At 48.9% G+C, this 12,449-nt stretch overlaps 1 protein-coding gene across 3 annotated transcripts in view; it reads left to right on the top strand.

Annotated features, from left to right (window-relative positions):
- Positions 1-7,056: 7,056 nt before the first annotated feature.
- The window catches only part of TPST1 (tyrosylprotein sulfotransferase 1), a 213,598-nt gene continuing 208,205 nt past the window's right edge, over positions 7,057-12,449 (top strand). Inside the window, exon 1 of one of the 3 annotated variants that reach the window (XM_069226879.1) lies at positions 7,057-8,335. The gene's annotated coding sequence lies outside the window, so the exon portion shown is untranslated. The remainder of the gene's footprint in view (positions 8,336-12,449) is intronic. The other 2 variants (XM_069226874.1, XM_069226878.1) reach the window with 2 other exon arrangements.

The following is a 12,449-nucleotide window of genomic DNA, read 5'->3' as shown; positions in this document are numbered from 1 at the left end:
TGCATTCATTCACAATGATTTACTGTTATTTATGTAACTACTTTGTTCTGACACCTCCGGAGAACATTAGGTCAGAAGGGCTGAATCGGTATTCATGTAGTGCATTAGTACTAAGATGAAGGGGCTATTTGACGTTTAAAAAAAGTAAAATTGTGATTTGTTGCAGCAATGATCATACCATTCTGACTTTGCAGATTCTGTACTTTCCCATGCAATAAAACTGTATATCAAACCTTGTATTTGGGGGTGAGCCAGAAGACTTTCCCTGACTCCTAGGGATGCTGCCCAATTTTTCACTGCCCATTTAAGTCTTAGGGCCTCATTACGAAGCTGGAGGTCTTTAGACTGCCAGCTGCGCTGTGGCAGTCAGACCGCCACACTCCAGATGGTCTGACCGCCACATTACGACTGCCATGTGACCGCCATCCCCACCAGGAACATGGATTCCAGCGTCATGGTGCCGCTGAGTTTAGTGCTGCCGCGCTGATCACGAGTCCAGTTTCCACCAGCCTTTGCATGGCGACAATGCCATCCTGGAAAAGCTGGAGGAAACACAGTGCTGGGGGCTCCTGAACTGCCTATGACTATGTCATGGGCAGTGCAGCCCCCCCTGCCCAGCACCCTCGAATGCGCACTGTCTGCTGTTCAGACAGTGCACTTTCCGAGGGTGCCAGACGTCCCCAATGCCACCCCACTGTTTCCACTGGGCTAACTGGCAGAAACTTCCAAATATGGAGGTTTCCGCTGGTCATCCAAACGGAAAAGTCATAATGGGGCCGGGGGGAGACTGCCAGTTCCGCGGCGGTCTCCTCCCTGCGAGTTTGGCAGTCAGGTTGTCCGACCGCCAAACTCATAATGAGGCCCTTAGTCTATTTTGAATTTGTCGATTTCTCTGCATTGCTCCTAATACTGACAGCCTTCATGGCAACACATTTATGCATTTAAATGAGACTATTGCTGCATCTCCATTTTACTATTTCTTTATTGAAACTTTGGATTTTATAATAAGCCTCCATGTGTTTCTAAATCCTGCTCTAAAACTTAGTTTTTTAGTCAGTCCTTTCCTTATTAACTGTATTTTGAAATACTCTTTTGAACCTTGTCTGTGGGATACATTGCCTCATGAAATGAGGTTAGCATCATCCCCGATCCACTCAACAATGGGATGCGCTATTAAATTATAGATTTTCTAGGGGTACAGCGTGCCCAAATAGGGAGCACATAGGAAGCACAACGAGCTTTGGACAGCAAGGAAAACTCCACCCAGGCCCCTGGAGAACAGTCCAGCCACACCCAAGGCCAGGCGCTGGGAAGCTACAAAAGGCAACCATCAGAACCGGCACCAGGCTGCCCCAGCAGGGAGGCCTCGTCTGCCCAGCCTGCTGACCACAGGAGGCAAACCAAGCAAGGACCTAGGAGGACTGCAATGAAGGGACGCGACACCCACCAACAGCACAGTGCTGACAGAGAAGGACAAAGTGGAAAAGGCCCAAACAAGGGCGCAGGACCTGGCTCCCAGGGGGGAAGCACGTGATGCTGACTTCCAAGGGATACAGACAGAGCGGGAAGGTGCAGGACAGATGGGGTCCCCTGTGGGCGGGCCTGGAGAGGGAGCCATTAGAAATGTCGTTTAGTTGTTTTACTTTGAGGCGCCTATCTTCAGTGTGGGGGCGTACCCCCCGAGGTAAGGACTGTGATGGGGAAGTGATGAAGAAGTACCTCTGTAAGTGTCAAATAATAATAATGTGTTTTGCCGAAGATAGCAGGAAGAGCTGTGCGAAGGTCATGAATAAATTAGATGCTAAGAAGAATTTCTGCAATTCTTTAAATTGCCAGTGTCGCATTGTGTATTGTTGCTTCGCGCCAAGCTTTTTTAAATTACGTTTATTTATTTCCTTTACATTAACTAGTATCTTACATTTTCTTTAAACTTGTGTCTTACACTTTACCAAGAAAAGTGTAATGGAAATGCCACCATGGTTATTTAATGTACATTTTTTTTATTTTAAATAACTCTACAACAAAATGTATACACTGCTGCAAGCCAGCAGCATTCCTTCAAGCAGGCCCTGAGGGTAACTCTCTCCAGGGACCAGTAGCGCTCTGTGACTCCATTGGCTGCTGCATAAACGGCTGAGGTACACTATTCACCACACAGGGGGTCCCACGAAATCACTGTCAGATAATTCAACATCACTTCGGACTGGTTACCGGGGCAAACCTCGTTTCACTGGAAAGATAACGACAGGTGGGTATTTATTTGCGAGTCCCGCGACCTGGGTGCAAAGTGACAATTTCATTGCAAAGATGCTCGATTCGAAGTCAGCCTCAGAGGGTCGGCGACCCTCACTTTCTCTGCTAGAAGGGTTTATATGAACGTCACTCTCTGAGCCCGGAAGCTTTAAGTGACCCTCACATTCCGTATCGCACTTCAAATGCCCTCCATTTTCAGAGCCTCGATTTCAGTGCCAGTGTGCTTCAAGTGACCCTCACGTTCAGTGCCAGGCCGCTTTAAGTGGCCCTCTTTTTCAGAATTAGGGAGCTTCAAGTGATTCTCATTTTCAGTGGCAGGATGCTTCAAATCCCTTTCACTTTCCATAGAAGGACGTTTCAGCTTCCCCAGCCCCCCACCCCTGTTCCACACGAGAAAGATTCGAATGACCCTCTGCAGTGCCAGGATGCTTCAAGCAATTCTCACTTTTTGCGCCAGGATGGCTCACGCCACACCTAGTTCCAGTGCCATGCTGTGCCAGGGTGTTTCAAGTGACCCCCATCTTTGTGCCAGAATGTTTCAAGCGACTCTCACTTTTGTGCCAGGATGCTTCAAGCGGACCTCACTTTGTGGGACACCCCAAGTGCCATTCGTTTTCAGAGCCAGGATGCTTAATGCAGTGCCCACGTTCCCTAAGAGTAGCTTCTTAATGATGGTCACACTCTGAGCCTGGATGATGCAAGCAGACCTCGTGTTCTGAGCCGAGAAGCTTCTATTTGCCCTTTTTAGTGCCATGATCCTTCACGCTACCCTCACCTTTTATGCCAAGATGCTTCAGAGTCAGCTTGCTTAAAGCATCATTGACTTTACGTGGTAAAAATGACCCTCGTTTTCCATATAAGGATGCTTCAAACAATAATTTAAGTGACCATCACATTGTGTGCCAAGATTCCTCACGTTCTGTGCCAGGATACTTCAAATGACCCTCGACTTTGTGCCAGGATGTTTCAAGCGACCCTTACTTTTTGTGCCACGATGCTTTAAGTGACCCTCGCTTTGTGTGCCAGCATGCAGCGAGTGACATTCATTTTCAGCCAGGGTGCTTCGAGCGGTGCTCACTTTCTCTAACAGTATGAGTGAGAAAGTGGATTATTAGTTGGGGTGGGTGGAAGTCCACCACAAGTAATAAGGTCACTATTCTTGTTAGGCCCAGTAAAGGTTTCAGTAATTTAAACCTGAGCTGAGCCCCTGGTGGCTACGGCACAGAGTGCAGAGGCTTAGTTTAAGAAAAGGAGTAAAGCATTTACAAGTAACAAGAATGTCAAAAAGACAACACACTAGAAAACCCCACTCCAATTTATAAACATTGAGAATGTTTTAATGAACAAAATGACACCAAAATGACAAAAACTCCAATGAGGGGAACCAGCTATATGAATTTTTAAGTTGTAGTTATAAAAAGCATTTAAGCACCAACTGCAGTCATCTGGTTACGCTTGATCGGTACCTGGGTGTATCAGGCCGATCGCGATGGAGGAGTTTGGATATAGAAACCAGGCTCATCCCGGTCAGAAATTTTACCTTTGAATTTAGTGAAATTGATGTTAAAATCTTCAGAGGAGCAAGGGAGATTGTAGCCAAGATGGGCTCCACAAGGCCAGATAGCTGTCGGACGATGAAGCCGTTGACTTTGGCAGGAAAGCTCAGAGCGGAAGAAATTTTACATTTATGCCCAAGGAAGGTCTTTTGCTGGATGGATACTTTTGGCACCTTCTCCCGCCTGAAGATATCAACCTTCATACTTAGTCACTTTGTTTTTTAACTCCAGCGGGGCAAGACTGAAACCTGTAGCCGAACAGGGCTCCACAAGGCTGGATACTTTCTCCACAAAGTCAAACTGAAACTGATTTGTTGCTGCTGAAATGTTCAGAGCGGGAACAACCTGAATCTTTGTTCTTTCAACAATGCACCTTCATCAGATTGACTTGCCAGGTTTGTCCCGGTCCTCCAGAGTAGTTGCAGCTGGCAACTTGGAAAAGTGGCAGGGCGGGGCAATAACACAAAAATGAAAAATACATTAAAAAAAATTATCTGAACCTTGCAGCCAATCTCTGCCGCTCTCCGTTGCACTGCAGGCTCTCAGTCTGCCCTGCGGCCAATATTGACACTGTTCAAAGCAGCGTAATGATTAGCTGTAGCGCCCTGGCTGGGCACTCCAACGCAGACTGGGAGACGGGGCTTGCTCTCTCCAACCCGGCAACACTGCTGGATTGGAAAGAGCCCTTGAGGGCATGTGTGTATGGCCGGCCTGAGTCGGCCTGCCAAACATACATGTGCACTGAGGGGAGTGGTCTGTGCACTCCCCTCACTGCTCGTCACCCCCATGGCCCTGCCCCTTTAGAAATAAAACAATAATAAACATTGTTTATTATTGTTTTATTCGTAATGGTTTGCAGCTCCTGCTGCTGGCGGGGTGTGACCCTCCACTGCCATAGCGGAGGAGCCGCCCCTGCTTCAGAGATCTTTGGAGCCAAAGAGTTTTTAAGTCCCAGGTTTTTCAGGATGTTAGGAGTACATTTTTACAAAGCAAAGGGTACCAGGGCCTCCGGAACACCACGTAAGGGGTCAAGGCTCACTCAAGCAGAAGCCACCAGTAAGGTCTATGGCAGGCCCAGTTGGAACTGGTCAGCTAGGCTCTTCAGGACAAATGACTTCTACCAGCTTGTTGCATCCCTGTGGCTTATCAGGTCAGTGATCTGACCCTTGTGGTCCACTTCTTTGTGCTGAATCCAAGTGGAACCAGGTCCAGCCTCGTCCACTCCCAAGGCCTCTGTCTCAGCTCTGGCAGCAAGATCACATCTCATCAAGGAGCTATTCATCTCCTAGGTTACAGTTGAAAGCTTATGCAAATTGTCTCCTAGAGGCTTTCGATGGGCAAAAGGTGGCATTTTAAAAGTACTATTTGTAAAATAATTAGTAGAAATCCGACTTTACCAATGAATTGGATTTGTAATATATATTTTAAAAATCCAAAGAATTAACTTTTAGCAGGTTCCTAGGGGGAAATATAGGGCCTGATTCTAACTTTGGAGGACGGTGTTAAACCGTCCCAAAAGTGGCGGATATACCACCTACCGCATTACGAGTTCCATAGGATATAATGGACTCGTAATACGGTAGGTGGTAAATCCGCCACTTTTGGGACGGTTTAACACCGTCCTCCAAAGTTAGAATCAGGCCCATAATGTTTTATTTTCTGATATTAATACACAAAGCTCTCCTATGCCACACCTACCCCCAGTTACAGTGAAAATAGCCTTTGAGGCCTTGTCACTGTTATGACATATTATTACATTTCCTACTTTAAAATAATATGAACCCTGCCTTATCACTTAGGGCTGACTTAGTAATATTTAAAAGTAGGGTTTAGGCCTGTTAAAAGGAGTTATTTTGACATCGATTTTGCAGTGTTTAAACCGCATAGACAGGTACAGTAGTAGGCCTGCAATCATGTTTTGCACTGTAACTCTAGTGGTGGCTTGAATAGTGCCACAGGCCACTAGTGACATTTAACTGACAGGCACAGAGTACACTTTGTACCATATGCTAGGGACTCACAGGTATGTTATATATGTCAAAAAGGCAGACAGACAATTTCAGCATTTTTTAGGGGTCAGAACACATACACTGGGGCCTGGTTAACAGAGTCCCAGAGCACACAGTTAAAAAAGCAATAGTATCTATCAAAAAAAATGGGTTTACCAAGTAAGAAGGGGCATGTTTGTACACTGTTCTTCAGTTAACCACCCGGATTCTACAAGCGGCCATCACTTTGTGTACTTGTTTGCCACAAGTGACATTCATTTTCAGAGCCAGGATACCTAAAGCGGTGTCGACTTTCCCTAAACTCTAGTTGATTGTCACATTCTGTGTCAGGATGGTGCAAGCAGTCCTCGCATTCTGTGCTGAGAAGCTTCAAATGGTCCTTTTCAAATGCTTCACACCACCCTCACAATTTGTGCCAGGATACTTTGCAGTCAGGGTGCTTAAAGCATCCCTCACCGTCCGAGGTAATATCCAAAGAGGGACCCTCACTTCCTTTGTACAGAAGTTTCAAATGATTTTTTGCATAACCGTATCCCTCAACTGACCCTCACATCCTATCGGGATTCTCCAAGTCACCCTCTTTCTTGTGCGAAGATACTTTAAAGGCCCCTCACATTCTGTCAGTGTAAGGATGCCTCAAGTCACCCTCAGCCCTGGGCGAGGATGCTTCAAACGATCCTCACATTCTGTGCCAGGATTCGTAGTCACCCTATTCTCCCGTGCGAGCATAAGTCAAAGGACCCTCACGTACTGTGCCAGGATTCGTAGTCACCCTCGTCTCCCGTGCGAGCATAAGTCAAAGGACCCTCACGTACTGTGCCAGGATTCGTAGTCACCCTCGTCTCCCGTGCGAGCATACTTCAAAGGACCCTCACGTACTGTGCCAGGATTCGTAGTCACCCTCGTCTCCCGTGCCAGCATACTTCAAAGGACCCTCACGTACTGTGCCAGGATTCGTAGTCACCCTCGTCTCCCGTGCCAGCATACTTCAAGGGCCCCTCACGTTCTGTGCCAGGATGCTTGAAGTGACTCTCACTTGTGTGCCAGGACGCTTAAGAATCAGAGGGCCTACAGAGTCCTCCGCCGTCTGTGGTAAGATGCGTCAAATGAGCCTTATTCCTGTACCCGGGTGACTCAAACAACGCTGTCTATGATTGTGAGCTTCAAGTGAGCATCGCATTCTGTGCCAAGAAGATGCTAGCAAGACTCGCATTCTGTGTCTGTGTCACGTGACGTTCACTTTCCGCACGAGGATGCTTCGACTGGCCCTCGTTTTCAGCCTAGGAAGCTACAAGTAATCCTCATTTTCAGTGCCAGGATGCATCAAACGACCTCATAATTCGATTCCTTCCTGGATGTTTCGAGTGACCCCTAATAAATGTCAGAGGGTGCTGCAAGGGACCCCTATCTTCGATGCGTGGAGAGACAGAGGAGCGGAGATGGGGAGGCCTGATCTGAGTACCTGTGGGAAGTGCGAAAGGAGGAATGGAAGAGAATTATGGAAAGAGCGAAAAGTAGGGGAGGGGAGAGTGAGGATGGCGCCATAGAAAAGTGGATGGTGGTGGTGAGAAGGGAGGAGAAAGAAGAAGGAAGCGAGGAGAGATAAGCGGGAGCCCCCGAGGGGTAGAAAGGAAGCCCGGGGAGAAAGGAGATGTTAGACGGTGTGGACGGGTGTGCTGGAGACCACGAGGATGCAGGATTGAGAGAAGGGAGGGTTCGACAAGGAGGAATCGGGGGTGTAGCAGGAGCAGTGGCACCCGGACCCAGAGCCCTCAAGGTCCCACTAAACCCTGATTATTGCTGTATTTTATCATTCAAACAGCAACCAGTGGGGGGCGTTTCCTTCGTGGCCCCAGGGCCCGTGACACACTCGGCGCTACTGGGAGGAAGGAGAGGCTGTGGGAGGAGATGTGGGTAGAAGGGAGGGGTGTGTTGATGGAAGGAGGGGGGTGTTCATGGAAGGAGGGGGTGTTGATGGCTAAAGGAAGGGGGATGTTGATAAATAAAGAAGGAACTGGTTGTGGAGGTGCCGAGTGGACAGACCGTGTGTGTGGAGGACGCGCCCGGGGTCCACACAGCAGCCCACGCCGGTGGATGTGGTGGTAGCCACCGGGGCAGCGCACACAGCCGCTCCCGCAACCAGAGCCCCCGGCCAGGCCCGGCCTCCTCCGTCCTCCCCCGGAGCCGGGCCTGCCCACTCCTGTCATCCTCTGCCCGCCAAGCAGGCGGCCCGGCACAGGAGCGGGAGCAGCCAGTGGGCCGGGCTGTGTGATAGCGAGAGGCCGGGGGAGGCTCCCGGAGACCAGGGCCGGGGGAGATCAATGACCGGGGCCGGAGCAGAGCACTAACCGAGGGGGCGAGAGGCTCTGACAGACCGGGGCCCGGGAGAGCACGGGCCGGAGGAGGGCGCAGAGCGGGGACGGAGCACCGGGGACCACCGGCCTGAGCCCTGCGGTCCACCCATGGAGGGCACCTCGGCAACCCCCGCAGCCGGCCCCGCACCACCGTGCGCTGGAGGTAAGGAGCGCTCCGGAGTAAACAGAGGGTACAGCGTGCACGGACTTCACACACGGGGAACACAGGCAGATGGGGAAGCACATACATGTACACAGGGAGGGCACTGTGCACAGATCACATCCAAAGGAGCGGACATGAGGACGGGACATGCGCTGTGCACAGATCTCAGCCAAAGAGCACACACAAAGGGAGCCAAGACATGTACGTAGAAAGCGCTGTGCACACATCATAGCCAGAGAGCACACACAGAGTGGACCAGCACATACATGTACATAGAGAGGGCAGTGTGCACAGATCACAGCTACAGAGCACATCCATAGGAGCGGACATGTGAGGCCGGAACCTGCGCTGTGCACAGATCTCAGCCAGAGAGCGCACACAGAGAGGACACAGGGAAAGCACAGCACGCACAGACTTCACACCAAGAGAGGACATGTACAGAGTGAGAGCACCGAGAGAGCACACACAGAGGAGGGCAGACGCACTGTGCAGAGATCACACCGAGAGAGCACACACAGAGGGGCAGACACACTGTGCACAGATCACACCGAGAGAGCACACACAGAGGGGGTAACCTGCAGCACTGTGCACATATCATAGCCAGAGAGCACACACAGAGGAGCGGACATGTGAGCGCGGAACCTGCGCTGTGCACAGATCTCAGTCAGAGAGCGCACACAGAGAGGACACAGGGAAAGCACAGCACGCACAGACTTCACACCAAGAGAGGACATGTACAGAGTGAGAGCACCGAGAGAGCACACACAGAGGGGCAGACACACTGTGCACAGATCACACCGAGAGAGCACACACAGAGGGGCAGACACACTGTGCACAGATCACACCGAGAGAGCACACACAGAGGGGGTAACCGGCAGCACTGTGCACACATCATAGCCAGAGAGCACTCACAGAGGAGCGGACATGTGAGAGCGGAACCTGCGCTGTGCACAGATCTCAGTCAGAGGGCGCACACAGAGAGGACACAGGGAAAACACAGCACGCACAGACTTCACGCCAGGAGAGCTCACACAGAGGGAGCGAGGACCTGTACATAGTAAGAGCACTGAGTCAGGGAGACCAGCCAGAGACCAAACACAGAGGAGAGTGCACATGCACTGCGCAGAGATCACACCGAGAGAGCACACACAGAGGGGCAGACACACTGTGCACAGATCACACCGAGAGAGCACACACAGAGGTGTGCACATGCACTGCGCAGAGAGCACACCGAGAGAGCGCACACAGAGGTGGCAACCAGAGAGCACACACAAAGGGAACCAAGACTTGTGCATATCGGGGGCGCTGTGGTCAGATCTCAGCCAGAGAGCCCACACTGAGGAGAGGACTGACACATGCAGAGAGAGAGAGAGGGCCCTGGGCACAAGTACACACACCTAAGCCGGAGAGCACACACAGAGAGGTCACAACATTCACAGGCTTCAGACCCAACACAGAGGAACGGACGTGCGCCCGGGGGCCCGGCACTTTGCGCAGATCACAGCCAGAGAGCACGTGTACTTAGCAGGCCTGGTTCTAGAGGGAGGGCCAGGTGGGCAAGGCCTTCCCAAGATAGTGACCCACCCAAAGCCCATGTAAAAACAGAAAACCATATTCTGTTATTTTTCTTAACGAAAAAGCACACAGACCTGCAGGGTCTCAATCAACAACTAATTGTGAAACGTTCACCTACAATCAATGCCTTGAATTGCTTAAAGCGCCCTGGAACACGGATGAGGTCACAGAGAATGGCTGATGTTACTGTTCATGTGTAAACCAAGGGGGTACACACAATCCAAGACCACAAGCTTCTTTCACACAGTAATTAAGAGACAAAAACAGTTTTAAGGCAGAAACGGTGTGAAGGATTTTGTCATTACAAGAAATGCAAGTGAAAACGAGCATACAATCAGGATATACATGTTAGTAGTGTTTTTTTACATTTTCTTTCTGCCTTGATGTTAATCCTAATTTATGGCCAGGGCCACTGGAATTATGGAGCTGGGTTAAACAAAATTATGCGGCCAGGTAGACTGAATTATGTGACAAAAAAAAACAAATTATCCGGCACGTTTTGTGTTAGTATTGCTTCATTATTAAGGTTGCATGTTGTTGGCACCACTTTAACACCGAAATACAGCATCAGCCAACTGGAAGGTGACCCGTCAACATTTGTGAGGGGCCTCCCACCACGCTGCTGTACATGTCACTGTGTTTTTAGTAACTTTTGATCCTTCTGAGTGAGAAATAACATTTTGTTTTGTTAAAATCTGCAAATATGCAGCAGCTGATGGGTTACATGAAAAATGTGGCAAATCCATAACTATGCAGAATACCCTGTTGCTGCAGGATCGCAGTGGTGCTGTTAATGACACTATATTAAGAGAAAAAAACACTGATAATGGCAAAGTTTTTACTCTTCGTAAGTGAAAAGCCTTGTCAAGTTTTACGAATGTAACACAAATACACAATGGGACAGAGCAGTGCAAGTGCCTACTATACAAAGAAAGGAAATTACAACTCCACTGCAGCACTGGCAACGTGCTGCCGTTGTCCTGCCTACTGGCAATCTCCGATCTGCTCACAGAGGGTGGAGCTCGGTAATATTAACAAAAGCACCTAAAGAACAGGTACCCCACTTTGAGGCACCAGTCATTGCAGATTTACTCCCTCCCAACAAACTCTCTCATTTTGTCACATGAATAGATGGAAAATAATTGCAGTCAAGGCCACTGGAATTATGCGATTCTGCTGACTCAGAACTTTATGCATAAATACAGATTTGCGACATTTGCCACATACCCATCATCTGCTGCAAAATGTACAGATTTTAGCAAAAAAACATCTTAAACAGATTAAAAGTTACTAAAAATGCAGTGACGTGTTGCTGCACAGTGGAAGGCCCTTCTCAAAGGTTTACTAGTCACCTTTCAGCTGGTTATGCTGTAGTTGTGTTTTAAACTGGTACTATTGAGGTGAAGCTTTTTTTCCAGACAGTGCTAACATGTAGCAAATGACAAAACAATAGAGTAATACTACTCAGTATTGTGCTGCACACTTTACTCAACCCTGCTACCAGCTGATCCTCCCCCACTGCATAACTTCAGTTGCCCTTATTATAGTGCTACTGTTACTCCTTGACACATGAACTGCTCAGACAAATGCTGGGCTAATGCACTTGCTACAGAGATGTTCCTACAACCGGTGGATTCACAGGTTCAAAGCTTCCTACCCAGCTTTCCATTTTCAAAAAAAGAGTGGGACACAATGTAGGAAATCTACCTTTTCTGCATGATCACCCCAGATTTTTTCACCTTTTTCTGAAAAATATTTTTATTTTTATTTTTTTATTTGATACACTTTACTTCTACTAAGCAGGAGTAAAGTGCCTGTGTTCCCCCTTTAAACATGTTTAAATTGGCTTATTCCTAATTGACCTATTTTACTTGCCTATAAGTCCCTTTTATATTATCTAGAAAATGCACCCGTGACCTGGAAGTTAAAGGTTATTTGTGGACTCCAGCACCTCTTGTGCAAACATGGATTCAGGCCTACCATTGTAACCTAACTGCTGCAGTGGAAAACCTGCAGAGCAACTTGTTAAAATAACCCTTTCTGACAGACAAAGACCTCCCATTTAAATATTAAGTCACCCCTTGTACCTTGGGCTTTGTAGCCAAGTGGGACACAATGAAAATTCATCTCACCATGTCCCTAAAGTGGCAAAGACCCAATAGCTGCTTTCACCGGTGAAGAACAGATGCAGAGACAGGGAAGCACCGGTCCCTGTTACGCCCATGCACCCACACATGCACATCCACACCCCTCATTCCTTTATGTGCACTAAATCATCACCCCTTAGGCAGCAGCAGAGAAGGTGAGGCTGACAGAAGAGGGTGAAGTGGAGAGAGAAAAGGGTGAGGTGAGGAGAGGAGAGGGTGACGCAGAGACACAGGAGGAAATAGGGAGGAGGCTGAGGCAGGAGGGAGGATGGTGAGGGAGGGAGAAGGAGGAAACGTAGGTAGGCCAGGGGGATGGCAAGAGTGAGACACGGGGGAGGAAGAGAGAGGGCAAGGAAGAGAGAGAAGGGCGAGGAAGAGAGAGGAGGACGAGG

The sequence above is a fragment of the Pleurodeles waltl genome, chromosome 3_2 (genome assembly GCF_031143425.1).
Source record: "Pleurodeles waltl isolate 20211129_DDA chromosome 3_2, aPleWal1.hap1.20221129, whole genome shotgun sequence".
NCBI lineage: Eukaryota > Metazoa > Chordata > Amphibia > Caudata > Salamandridae > Pleurodeles > Pleurodeles waltl.
Note: the sequence above shows the minus strand (reverse complement) of the source record. Positions and strands in the feature narration are given on the sequence as shown.